This window comes from Talpa occidentalis, unplaced genomic scaffold (genome assembly GCF_014898055.3).
Source record: "Talpa occidentalis isolate TD23 unplaced genomic scaffold, MPIMG_talOcc4v2.1 talOcc4.10, whole genome shotgun sequence".
Classification (NCBI taxonomy): Eukaryota; Metazoa; Chordata; class Mammalia; order Eulipotyphla; family Talpidae; genus Talpa; species Talpa occidentalis.
The window spans coordinates 35,050,906-35,064,732 of NW_023600993.1; the positions used below are offsets into that span (position 1 = coordinate 35,050,906).

The 13,827-nt window shown below is 44.7% G+C and overlaps 1 protein-coding gene across 1 annotated transcript in view; it reads left to right on the forward strand.

The window, feature by feature from the left end:
* Positions 1-3,806: 3,806 nt before the first annotated feature.
* RBM6 (RNA binding motif protein 6) overlaps positions 3,807-13,827 on the forward strand; it is a 101,597-nt gene continuing 91,576 nt past the window's right edge. The window contains exon 1 of the mRNA XM_037529371.2: positions 3,807-3,986. The gene's annotated coding sequence lies outside the window, so the exon portion shown is untranslated. The remainder of the gene's footprint in view (positions 3,987-13,827) is intronic.

Sequence of the window (13,827 nt, forward strand, 5' to 3'; positions counted from 1 at the left end):
ACAGAACAAACCATTATAGCTACTTACTAAAACATTTTTTTAAAGATTTATTTTATTTATTTATGCATGCAAGAGTGGGTGTGGTGGGGGGAGGGATAGTTGGGAGGGGTGAGAGGATTCACCAGAGACAAAACAGGGAGCAGAACAGGGGGATCTACTGAAATACACTGCTGAGGGGAGCAGCAGGCAAGACAGAAGAGGTCGACTGCACCATGTGAGTTAGCTCCTTGGCTGGGGATCGAACTCATGCTGTAGTGGCTGGCAATAGCTTGATAGTGATGAAACTTAACCCCTGTGCCACCAAGGAGGCCCTCTTTCCTTTTTTATTTTTATTTTTTTAAGATTTATTTATTTATTTATACAAGCACTGGGTACAGTCAGAAGCGCGGGAGGGTGAGAGAATTCACCAGAGCCAGAGTGGGGAACAGAACAGGCAGAATGACAAAGTACACTGCTGAGGGGAGCAGCGGACGCGGCAAGAGAGGTCTGCGCGCCATGTGGGACCCTCTCCTTGAGGCCAGGGATTGAACCAGTGCTGCAGAGGCTGCAGGCAGCTTCGCAGCCCAGCGCTCAACCGCTGTGCCACCAGGGAGGCCCATCTTTCCTTTTTTAAATAACCATTTTTTAAAAATTTAATTGTGGTAAGAGTTTTCTTTCATAGTTATAAGTGGACATTTCAGAACCTCAGGTGCTATGAAGAGGTTGTGGCTAAAGTGACAAGGCTCCATTGTAGCCTGAGGCTATGCTATCTTGCTTGTCTGACTAGGGGCAAATCCTTTAGTGATGTTTTCAGTATCTTCAGCAGTTCCCCATCATATAGAAAGCAAGATATTGAATGTGAAGTATCCTGAGCTAATAATAACAGTCAGGCCTTCCCTGGAAATTTTGAAGAGGTTTTCCTTCCTGCCTTTATTACTTTGCAGCTCCTGGGAAGGCAGCCGGAAAAAATTTCCTGCTTTGCTGGAATGTTACGTCAGTGGTCTTATATCATTGGTATCTGTCCTGGTTCCAGTCTCTCATTTTAACATTTGATCAGACCCCTACTTCCTATGATGAAGAGCCATGGCCCCAAATGAGAGCAAAGCAACAAGAACAGCAGGCGGGACAATGTCCTTCTCTTTGCTAGATCCTCCCTATGAGGATTTAGGGGCTGAAAGTGAGTCCACCCTACTGTACTCCCTTCCAGCTGGGGGCACTGCTCTGGGTGAGTGCTTCTAAATAGCTCAAACTTCCATGTCTTAGGCAGTAAAAACCACCTTACAAATACTGTGAGCCCACATGCAATGAAAAAAAAATTCAGAATTTTCCTCTGAAAATCCTCATAATCGCCATAAAAAAAAAGGGAAAGTAGTGAGGAGTATGAGTCTTGGAGTAATCAGACTGACCTGGGTTGGAATTCCTCCACCTTCTACTTTCCAGCTGTGGCAAGTTATTCACTCAGTCTTGCTGGACTTTGGTTTCCTTGACTATAAAAGGGAATATCATATGGTAATTGTGAAGATTAAATAAGATAATGAAGTGCCATCACAATACCAAACATATAGTATGATGAAAGGTAGCAATTATTATTATCTAAGGATATTGGGCATAAGGCAAGAATTAGTTCTTTAATATTAGTTCCTCTACCTCTTTGGAAAATATAGTACTATCACTGATAATGGCTTAATTTGGGAAACAAAGTAAAATATCCAGAGTTCAATATAACCGTTTCTTCTCTTCCCTGGAAACTCAAAGATGCTGGTGTACCCCAGGGTTCAGTGTTGGAACCCTGTTCTTCTGTCTACACTCACTCCCTCATTCCCTTGGTTATCACATGTATGGGTATGGCTTTAGATCCCAGCACCAGCAATATGCTAATATATCCCAGGTTTGCATCTTTAACTTATTGCTTTATCCTGAACTCCAGACTATTATATCTAACTGCCAACTCCATGTCTCACTTGTCTACTACACATTAAAAACTTCAATTGACCCCAAACTGAGCTTCTGCTCTTCCTACCAAAACTGCTTCTCCCACGTTCTTCCCTGCATCCTAGTCCACATCTCCTGTTTTCATTGTGGCCACACAGGTACAATTACCATCTTCTGTATTATTGTGACAATCTCTTAACTTGATGCTCTGCTTCTGCCTTTCCCATCTTCAAGCCTTTCACCACACAAGCCAGAGGGATTCTGGATATTATTCTGTTTAGAGCCCTTCACCAGTTTTCCATCTCCCTCTTTATAATAACCAAATTCACTTTAGCAGAGATTGTGTATCTTGTTTAGTTTGCATCTCCAGTAATTGTTCCAACCTCATTTCCACTAAGGCAGCAGAGATTATCAGCCTTATTCTTTCTTGTATCCCCTGCTGGCAAAGAGCAGGCACTCACAGTTTTTGAGAAGGAATGCTTTACATAAAATATATCTGAAAAGTGGAAAGGTAACTTTAAAGACTACTTAACTCAACAACTTCCTTTCTCTGCAGACAAGGCTTGATTTATTTTGCAATGCTTTGCAGACTTTCTTTCTCTCTTTTTCTCTTTCTCTCTCTCTCTCTATTTTTTTCATACAAGAACTGGGGCAAAGGCCAGAGGCCCAGCGTGGGAGGGTGAGGGGATTCACCAGAGACAGAGCAGGGTGCAAAACAGGCCGACTGACCGAAAGCACTGCTGAGGGGAGCAGCAGGTGAGGCAGGAGAAGTCTGCTGCATCATGCGGGTTGCTTCCTGTCAGGTCAGGAATTGAACCCGTGCTGCAGAGGCTGCAGACAGCTTCACAGCGCTGCGCTCAACCCACTGCGCCACCGGGGAGGGGAGACCCCTACAGACTTTCTTGTACCAGTCATCTTTGATCTCATGATGTTGAATTTAGGCTATAAAATCAGGTTACCTTCCCTAAGGGAAAAGACACTAAGTGGCTGGAACCAGCAAACATTTCAACAGTATAGACAATCCATTGGGAAGCTCGGCACTGGCTATTTGAAGAACACTAGCTGGAAGGAGATTCTGGAAATGAGTTACAGATTGAAAGCTGTGCTGCCCTGTTTTCCACTACATTGCAGATTTGCAGGTGTCTTTCAGTTTGCAGGTGTCTCTGTAATCTTGCACAAGTCACTCTTGTTCAGCTTTATTGCTCAAGAACTAGCAAGGCCCTCTGAAAGCTGGGTGGATTTTCCTTCATAGGTAGGGCTACTGAAACTTTTTTATGTATGTATGTATGTATGTATGTATGTATTATGTATATATGTACATACATACGCATTATGTATGTCTATGCACTGAAACTTTTTAACATAGATGGTTTACCTGGATTCTTGAGGGTGGACACCTAACCTGGAAATCCATCAAAAGGAGAAGGGGACAAGCCTCTTTGATTACTGCTTCTCTAATTCAAGTATTTCTCTTGCAACCATCCCAGGCTAAATTCTAGGGCTGGGAGGGTCAAGAGTAGGGCACTGGGGTGGACAAAAAGTCCCTTCTAGAAGGCACAGGATAGAGAAGTGTCGCGTCCTTTCCCTTTACACTAATGGACGATTAGGAGGCTTCGAGCTAGGCAGGCCAGGGCCGTATTCAGGCTCCTAGCCAGGAATAAACCTCGAGAAGGCCAAGTTACCGAGAGCCCACGCGCCAGGCTGAACTCTCACGGAGAGCGCAGGAATACAAGAGGCCTCAGGTACGAAGGCTAAACCACAACCCCCAGGCGCCCCAGCGATCCGGGCCTGGGCAGCGCGCCCTCCCATTGGACGCCAGTGAACGGCGTGCCCCACGCCCCGCCCCCGTGTGCAGGCCGACCCCACCCCTCCCTGCGCGGGGCATGGCGGGACTGGAGTCTGCGAGACCCGCCGCTGTACTCCATCTCCCGGCGGGCTGCGCGCTGGCGGCGGCGGCGCGGCGCCTTTGTGGAGGTAGCGGCTCCGCGCGGAGGAAGTTCCGGTCTCCGCGGCGCTGGGTCGGTGGCAGTGGCTGAGAATTAGGGGGATCGGGCCGCGGAGGCCGCGGTGCCTCGGTAAGGGCCTGGGGCGGCCGAGAGGGAGTGCTGGAGCCTGCGGGGAAGGACCCGGCCTGGCAGGCCGCTCTGGCTGTCGCGGGCCCGCGCGGCTTGGAAGCTGCGGCTTCGGTGTCGCGGGGCGGCCGCGGCCTCGCTCGGGAAGAAGAGAGCCGAGAGCGGTGTGTGAGGGAGGCGCCGCCCACGGGAGGAACGCCCCGGAACGGTCGCGGGCTCGGGGCGGAGTCGGCTCGGCGGCAGAATTACCGGTTTAGCCTCGGGGCGGCCGGCTGCGGGCTTGGGGGCTGGCGCGTGGTGGAGGTCCGGTGCTCCCGGTCCTCGGAGCCGCAGGCGGGCCCTGTTTGCCTGCTTTTGCAGAAATTTGATCTAGTTCCGAGTCGTCACCGAGAGGGAGACTTTCTTGTGCCTGGGACCTAGCCTTACTCTCAGACACGGACAGAGGGGAGTGGACGCAGTTGGACCAGAGGGCGCGGGAGCTCAGAGCCCGGCACGAGGGTGGTAGAACTTGGGCGCGGGGGAGTGGTCTGGTGGGTTTTCGCCCGTTGGGTAAATGTGTGGAGAGAGGGAGAGAGGGAATTCTCCTTGTATTCAATCTTTAGATTCCTTTTGGTGTTGTAAATCTGTTTTTCTCTTTAGAATTGATGTGCTACTGGGTTCAACTCTTTCAATAAAGAGGCGCTTGTTTCGTAGAGACAAATTGTAGGGGTAATTGTGTGTTTTGCATATTCGAGGTTTACCTATGAAGGTCAGAATTGCTGGATCTCAGTGAAGATATTCAGTAGACTCTCATGTGCCAGGTCACCTGGTTCATTTTTTGAACTCTGGATTGTGTCCTCCGTTTGTTAGTTTTTAACTTCCTGTTGAGTAATGCCACCATTGTGAATGGTTTAACAGTGTTAACATCAGCAAACTTGTAAGGGCTGTAGTGAGGTATCAAGAACTCTAGCAGGACTAGCAAATGTCTGAAGTAATTGATGATATTACCGTTTTGGTGAAACACACAGAAATGGGACCTGAATCATGTCTGTTAACTATCACCTAAGTAGGTACCCAACCTAGGGGGCTATCTGTAGTACCCTTCTTTATAGACTTCTGTTACAAAACTTGGGTTTATTTTTGTTGCCTTTATGATCTTACGTTCTAGTAGCCTATCAAAGGAAAATTGTCAAGAGGAAGGTTACTAAATGAACTCTCCAGTGTAGTGCAGATATTGGGCAACGTATACTCTTCTAATGTTTAAACGTGTAATCTGGTGTTAAATGTATAAATGTGATTCAGATTAAAATTTGTAAAGTTATGAAAACTTAAAGATATAAAGCTTTCTTTGGTGGATTCTTCTACCTACATACTAAGTGCTTAGTGTTAATTTTTCTGCTAGACTCCCACAGTACATTCTTCATCTCAGTCATTTAGATAATGGGATATTTATTGAGTGCCTTTTTTTTCTTTTTAAAGATTTTTTTTATAGTTTTTTTTTTTAATAGAGGCATGTTTTTATTTATTTGTTTATTTTATTTGTTTGTTTGTTTTGTTTATACATGCACTGGGTACAGTCAGAAGCGCGGGAGGGTGAGAGAATTCACCAGAGCCAGAGCAGAGAGCAGAACAGGCAGACTGACGAAGTACACTGCTGAGGGAAGCAGCGGGCAGCAGGAGAGGTCTGCGCGCCATGTGGGACCCTCCTCCGGTGGCCGGGGAGCAGCCGGGGATCGAACCGGCGCCGCAGAGGCCGCGGGCAGCTTCGCAACCCAGCGCTCAACCGCTGCGCCACCGGGGAGGCCCTTTTTAAAGATTTTTTTTATACAAGAACTGGGGTACAGTCAGAGATGTGGGAGGGTGAGAGAATTCACCAGAGACAGAGTGGGGAGCAGAGCAGGCAGACAGACTGAAGACACTGCTGAGGGAAGCAGCGGGCGAGGCAGGAGAGGTCTGCCATGCAATGTGGGATTCTCCCTGGCTGGCCGGGAATTGAACCCGCGCTGCAGAAGCCGTGGACAGCTTCACAGCGTGGCTCTCAACACGCTATACCACCGGGGAGGCCCTTGAGTGCCTTTTTATAACCCTCCTTTCACACTGTGGGACTTGGTATAGCAGAATGGGTAACTGTAGGAGCCATAGAATCTGATGGGGTTTGAATCCCTGAGTATTCCACTAACTCAGTGACATTGGACAAATTACCCAGCCTCAGTTTACTCATTTGAGAAATGAGGTTAAGAAATGTAACCATCTTATATATTGTTGTGCCGCTTATGTAATACATGTAATGCCTGTAAAACTGGTGTGCTGAAAGTTCATTAACTGTTGGCCACCATTGTTACCTTTCTTTCTTAACAGCTTTGTTGAGATGTCCTTCATACACAAATACACTTCACCCATTTAAGGTGTATTTTTTTTTTTGCATAGTGCATTATTTATTTTTTTAAAAGATTTATTTTCATTTATTTATGCATACAGGAGCTGGGATGTAGGCCAGAGGTGTGGGGGGTGAGAGGACTCACCAGAGATAGAGTGGGGAGCAGAACAGGCAGATTGACTGAAATACACTACTGAGGGGAGCAGCCAGTGAGATAGGAGGGGTCTGCTGTGCCATGTGGGTCAGCTCCCTGACTGGGGATCATGCAGCAGTGCGGATAGCTTCATAGTGCTGAGACTTAACCCCTTGTGCCACCAGGGAGGCCCGCATTAATTTTTTTTTGAAGATTTGTTTATTTATACAAGAACTGGGTTACAGGTCAGAAGTGCGGGAGGGTGAGAGGATTCACCAGAGACAGCGGGTAGCAGAACAGGTAGAAGGACCAAAGACACTGCTGAGGGGAGCAGTGGGGCAAGGCAGGAGAAGTCTGCTGCACCATGTGGGTTTCTCCCTGGCCAGCCGGGAATTGAACCTGTGCTGCTGCGGACAGCTTCACCACAGTGCTCAACCCACTGCACCACCAGGGAGACTCCTGCATTAATTTTTTTTTTTTTTAAATTGTCATAAGTATATTTTGTTACATATGTTGTAGCAAAAATTACCATTCAAACCACTTAAGTGTAACATCTCAGCTCATTAATTACATACAACCCTCACTGCCATCAATTTGTAAAACTTTTTCATCACTTCAAACAGAAACTCTGTAACTGTTACAAATAAATGCCCATTGTCTTGCTCCTCTAGCCTATGGTAACCTCTAACCTATAGTCTCTATTATTTTGCCTGTTCTGGGTAATCCATATAAATAGAATCATAACAATATTTGTCCTTCCCTGTTTGATTTATTTCATTTAACTTAATATTTTTGAGGTTTACTTAGGTCAGCATGTATCCAAACTCCATTCCTTTTTAAAAATTAAAACAAAAAAAAAAATTTTGGGGGGTGAGATATAATGGACATCTGTTGTTGGTAGATGTTTGTTTCCATCTTTTGGCTATTGTGTAATTATTATGTGAACAATGGTATACAAATGTTTCTTTATGTTCCTACTTGCAATTTTTTTTTGGTTTATACCCAAGATGGGTCATATGATAATTTCTATGTTAGCTTTTTGAGGAAGTGCTGTACTTTTTTTCCATAGTATTTGCATTATTTTACATTCCCACTAGTAATGCGCATCAATTTTTCCACATCCTTGCCCACTTTTTTTTTTTTAAGATTTATTTATTTATACAAGCACTGGGTACAGTCAGAAGCGCGGGAGGGTGAGAGAATTCACCAGAGCCAGAGCAGAGAGCAGAACAGGCAGACTGACGAAGTACACTGCTGAGGGGAGCAGCGGGTGGCAGGAGAGGTCTGCGCGCCATGCGGGACCCTCCTCCAGTGGCTGGGGAGCAGCCGGGGATCGAACCGGCGCTGCAGAGGCTGTGGGGCAGCTTCCAGCTTCACCACCCAGCACTCAACTGCTGCCCACCGGGGAGGCCCCACATTTGTTATTTTTGGTGAATATACTAAGTACATTCACATTGTTGTGCAGCCATCATCACCTTGTGATCTCAGAATTGTGTTCATTTTCCCAAACTGATATTCTGTACCTATTAAACAATAACTCCCCATTCTCCACTCTAACTTCTGGCAACCACCATTCTACTTTCTATCATTGTGAATTTGCCTCTTCTAGATACCTCATATAAATAGAATCATAAATCTCACATTAGTTTGTTTGTGACAGGCTTATTTCACTGACAGTGTCCTCAGGGTTCACCTGTATTATAGCATCTTCCAGAAAAACTGAACTTCATCAAAATTAAAAGCTTTTGTGCATCAAAGAACACTCATTTGAATAAAAGGGTAACCCAAAGAATGAGAGAAAATATTTGCAAATCACATATCTGATAAGGGATTAATACCAGCGTATATAGAAAATTCCTAGACTCAGCAACAATAAAAAACAATTTGATTCAAAACTGGGCAAAAAAAGGACACCCAAATGGCCAATAAACACTTGAAAAGATGCTTAACATCATTAGTCATTAGGGAAATGCAAGTCAAAACTACAGTGACATGCCTTTCACACCTATTAGGATGACATTTAAAAAAATGTGCTGATGAGAATGCGGAGAAACTGGAATTGTAGTCTACAAGGCTGCCATAATAAAACACTGTGTCTGGTGGCTTAAACAACAGAAATTTATTTTCTCATAATCTGGAAGCCCAAAGTGCAGCAGGATTGGGTTTTGGTGAGGCCTCCTTGGCTTATAGAAGACTGCCTTCTTGCTGTGTCCTCACATGACTTTATCTCTGTGCTTGCAATCCTGATGTCTCTGCCTCTGACACCCCTCTGGTTGATTTGACCCCTCCCTTGGGCCTCTTTTAACTTTATTTATCTCTTTCAATGCCCTATCCCCAAATACAGTCACATTGGGGGTTTGGTACATCAGCATGTGCATTGTGCTGAGGTGGGCACAAAAGAGAATTGAAAGCAGGGACATGAAGAGATACTTTACACCTCTGTTCACTGCAGCATTATTAAATTCTTTTTTTTTTTTAAATTTTTTTTAATAGAGGCATGTTTTATTATTTGTTTGTTTTTGTTTATACAAGCACTGGGTACAGTCAGAAGTGCGGGAGGGTGAGAGAATTCACCAGAGCCAGAGCGGGGAGCAGAGCAGGCAGGAGGACCGAAGTACACTGCTGGGGGGAGCAGCGGGCGGCAGGAGAGGTCTGCGTGCCGTGTGGGACCCTCCTCCAGTGGCCGGGGAGCAGCCGGGGATCGAACTGGCGCCGCAGAGGCTGCGGGCAGCTTCGCAACCCAAAGCTCAACCGCTGCGCCACCGGGGAGGCCCCACTGCAGTATTATTAACAATAGCCAAGAGGTGGAAGTAACCCAACTGTCCAGTGGACGAGTGGATCAACAAAATGTGGCATGTATATACAATAGCGTATTATTCAGCTTTAAGAAGGAATGAAATTCTGATAGATGCTTCTGTATGGTTGAACCTTGAAAATACTATGCTGAGTGCAATAAGCCAGTCATGAAAGGACAAATATTGTATGATTCTACTAGTATTATTAGATATGTAGAGTAGTCAAAATTACAGAGACAGAAAGCAGAGTGGTGGTTACCAAGGGCTGGGCTAAGGGGGAATGGGGAGTTACCATTTACTGCGTAGAGTTCAGTTTTGCAAGATGAAAAAAGTTCTGTGAATGGATGGGGATGATGCTTGCATAACAGTATGACTGTACTGGCCTTTATACTTAAAAAATGGATTAAATGGTAACTGCATTTTATAACAAAAAAGAAAAATGAAAAGGAGGTCTTGTTGATTCTCATTTTCCATTTCCGCTTTCTTATTAACCTTTTCCCCTCTTTACCAAAAAGTCATCTCTCCATTTAAGTCTAAGTGAAGTACACTACCCCAGGGAGGAAAATCCTTCAAGATATCACATGATATCTGTTTTTATCATTTATTGAAGAGTAGTTGGGTGGTTTCCATTTTTGTTTAAAACTGTTATGAATAAAGTTGTTGGGAACATTTTTGCATGTTCAAGTCTTGTGTTCATTTATCTTGGGTAAATAACTTAGAAGAGGAATTGCTAGGTCATAGCATTGTGTTTGTCAGACCAATTTCTAAAGCGGTTGTACCATTTTGGATTCTTCCCAGCAGTGTATGATATTTCTGATTGCTGGAAATCCTTGTGTATTTGACTTGGTGAATCTGTAATTTTAGCAGTTCTAGTGTATGTGTAATAGTATCTCATGGTTTTATTTATTTATTTTTAAGATTTATGTACTTATGCATATGAGAGCTGGGGTACAGGCCAGTGGTTTGGAGGGTGGGGGAGGGTGAGAGGATTCACCAGAGACAGAGTGGGGAACAGAACAGGCAGATTGAGCAGCGGGCGAGACAGGAGAGGTCTGCTGTGCCATGTGGGTTGCTCCCTGGCCGGCCGGGGATCGAACTCGTGCTGCAGAGGCTGTGTATTGCTTCATAGTGCTGTGCTTAACCCCTTGCGCCACCAGGGAGGCCCCAGTATCTCATGGTTTTAATCGGTTTCTTTCTTTCTTTCTTTTTTTTTTTTTTTTTAAAGATTTATTTATTTATTTATACAAGCACTGGGTACAGTCAGAATCGCGGGAGGGTGAGAGAATTCACCAGAGCCAGAGCGGGGAGCAGAGCAGGCAGAAGGACCGAAGTACACTGCTGAGGGGAGCAGCGGGTGGCAGGAGAGGTCTGCGCGCCATGTGGGACCCTCCTCCAGTGGCCGGGGAGCAGCCGGGGATCGAACCGGCCCTGTGGAGGCTTCGGGCAGCTTCGCAACCCAGCGCTCAACCGCTGCGCCACCGGGAGGCCCTTAATCTTTTTCTTTTATGATTTATCTTTCTGGATCCTACCTAAGAGTCTTTGCTGATACCAAGCTCAAAAAGATTTTCTCCTTGTATATGCATTGGAGAACGGGTGTGTAGGCCCGAGGTGTGGGGTGAGAGCTTTCACCAGAGACAGAGTGGGGAGCAGAATAGGCAGATCAACTGAAATACACTGCTGAGGGGAGCAGCAGGCAAGACAGGAGAGGTTTGCGGGAGAGGTGCAGGAGGTGAGAGGATTCACCAGAGATACAGCAGGAACAGAACAGGTGGATTTACTAAAATACACTGCTGAGGGGAGCAGACAGGAGAGGTCTGCTCCGCCATATGTGGGTTAGGTCCCTGGCTCAGGATTGAACTCAGGCCATAGTGGTTATAGTGCTGAGACTTAACCTCTAGGCCAGGAAGGCCCTAAATCTCATTTTTAATTAACTTTTGAGTGAGTTATGATAGTAGGCGAGGAAAATGCCATTAAACTGGAAACAAGCTATGAATCTGCAAGGGAGCTTGAAAAACTGTTGCCACATGAAGGGAAGGTATCAGACATGCAGATTTCCAACTCCAGGTCAGAGGAGATGACTTTTTGTAATAAAACACTTAAAGTCTTATAGCAGGAATTTTTATGGCGGTAAGGGTGCTGCAAGAATCTACTAATTCTAACTCCAGTAGTTTATATTAAAATTACTACTGTTTAAAAACTCATAGTTAGATCTTAGTTGGGTAGATGCTCAAACTAATCCTTTCCTGTTAGTGTCCCCCTGATGTTCTTAGTTGAGTGTTTTAGGGGGCCCAAAGCACTTACTTTGGAAAAAATTAGAATGTTTCAAGCAGGATCAGATTGCTACACATCACGGTTAAAACTGCTAGAATAAGACCCCTGATTATGCCTTTTTTTTGTCTTTTGGAACTGCAGTCACCATCGAGGCAGATGGCCGTGGGGTATAGGTATTGTTATTAGAAGTGAAACTCTTGGACCTGTGCAACATGAACCAGAGGGAGAACATTTGACTAGAATGTTTTTATTAATAAGGAATGAAAGGCAGAGGCATAGAAAACCAACTACCATCATAGTTCAACTGTAAAAGGTGCTGACCTATAGTGAATGGGGAACTTCATTCTCAACCCACTGGTCAGCTTTTAGGAACTCGGGCAGTGTGAATATAAGGCTGAAACTGAGATGAATTGATAGAAGGGCATCACCAGCAGTGTAGCCTATAGTTTAACATGATGCTTGCCCTCTCTCGGGGCTAGCTGATGGGGCTGTCTGTTCAGCTGTTTACATGGAGCCATTTTTCATTTCATACTTCAGAACTCATTTGACTTTTTACTATTATCAAGGTTTGCACCAGTGGCAGCTTCACCTGCTCGTAAGCCAGTCTTCAGAACTCAGCTCAGGGGCTCTTCTATTTACTGCTGTGTAGCATCAGTTGAGGATTTGGGTAGTTGAGGTAGCAGACCCTTTTAGCTCCCATGTACATGTTTACTGCCAGCCATAGTCAATTTGTGGAGTTGATATTTTAGTACAATTTATTTTCAGTTAGGTTATATGGTAGTGACTTACATACTCCTAGTGGATTCTGACTTTCTTGACTTCTGTCTTGTATATATCAGCTATGGGTCTGATGAGCTGCAGCATTTAAAGTCTCAGCCTGGCATTTGGTTCATTGCACAGTGCCAGTGGCCCTGGCTCCCTACCAGCAACTCAGAGTTTTTACCCATTTAAATTTTGAAAGGGCTTTCCCTGGTGGCGCAGTGGTTGAGCGCTGGGCTGCAAAGTTGCCCGCAGCCTCTGCAGCGCTGGTTCGATCCCCGGCCACTGGCGAGGGTCCCACAAGGTGCGCAACCTCTCCTGCCGCCCACTGCTCCCCTCAGCGGTATATTTTGTCAAGTCTGCCTGTTCTGTTCCCTGCTCTGGCTCTGGTGAATTCTCTCACCCTCCCGCGCTTCTGACTGTACCCAGTGCTTGTATAAATAAATCATTAAAAAAAAATTTTTTTTGGAGAAATTTTCTTGCATATTGACCATTTGTGTATCATCATTGGAGAAATGTGTATTCATAGCCATTGTCTATTCTAAAACTTGGGTTTTCCTTTTTTTATTGAGTTCTAAATTTCCGAAGTCCCTTATCAGATGCATGATTTTTCTCAAGTTTCCCCCACTTTATGTGCTTTATGCGTCTTTTAACTTTTTTTAAAGACTTATTTATTTATGCCTACAAGAACTGGGGTACAGGCCAGAGGTGTGGAGGGTGAGAGGATTCACCAGAGCAGAGTGGGGAACAGAGCAGGCAGACTGACTGAAGTATACTGCTGAGGGGAAGCAGCAAGTGAGTCAGGAGAGGTCTGCTGCGCTGTGTGGGCAGCTTCCTGGCCAGGGATTGAACTCGTGCTGCAGTGGCTGTGGACAGCTTCATAGGTTGCTTCTTAACCCCTCGCGCCACCTCTTTTAAAATTTTCTTAATGTTGTCCTTTAAAGGATAAATGTTTTAAATTTTGATTATAACCAATTTATTTTTATTGTTTGTGGTTTTGGTATCTATCTTACCTAAGAAACCATAGCTGAATCCAAGATGACATTCATACCTGCTTTTTATCCAAGAATTTTATAGCTTTACCTTTCACATTTAGGTCTATAATCCATTTTGAATCAATTTTTATATAATAATATAAATTGCTATTTGTGTATAATCTAGGGTCCAACTCCATTCTTTCATGTAGAAACATCCAGTTGTCCCAATCCCTACCATTTGTAGAAAATACTGTTCTTTCTTAATTGAATTGTCTTGGCACTTTTGTCTGGAAGAGTTGACCAAAATGTGAGGGTTTATTTATGGACTCATTCTGTCCCATTGATCAGTGTCTATCCTTAGGCCAGTGCAACACTGCCTTGATTATTGTAGCAAGTTTTAAAATTTGGGAGTGTGCTCTAACTTCGTTGTATATATTCTTTTCTGTTTTACACAGATGATACCATGTCACAATTCATGTTTAGCACACCTTTTAAAACTTAAGATATATTAACTTACTCTGTAGCAATTAATGTAGCTAACTCAATTTTGAGA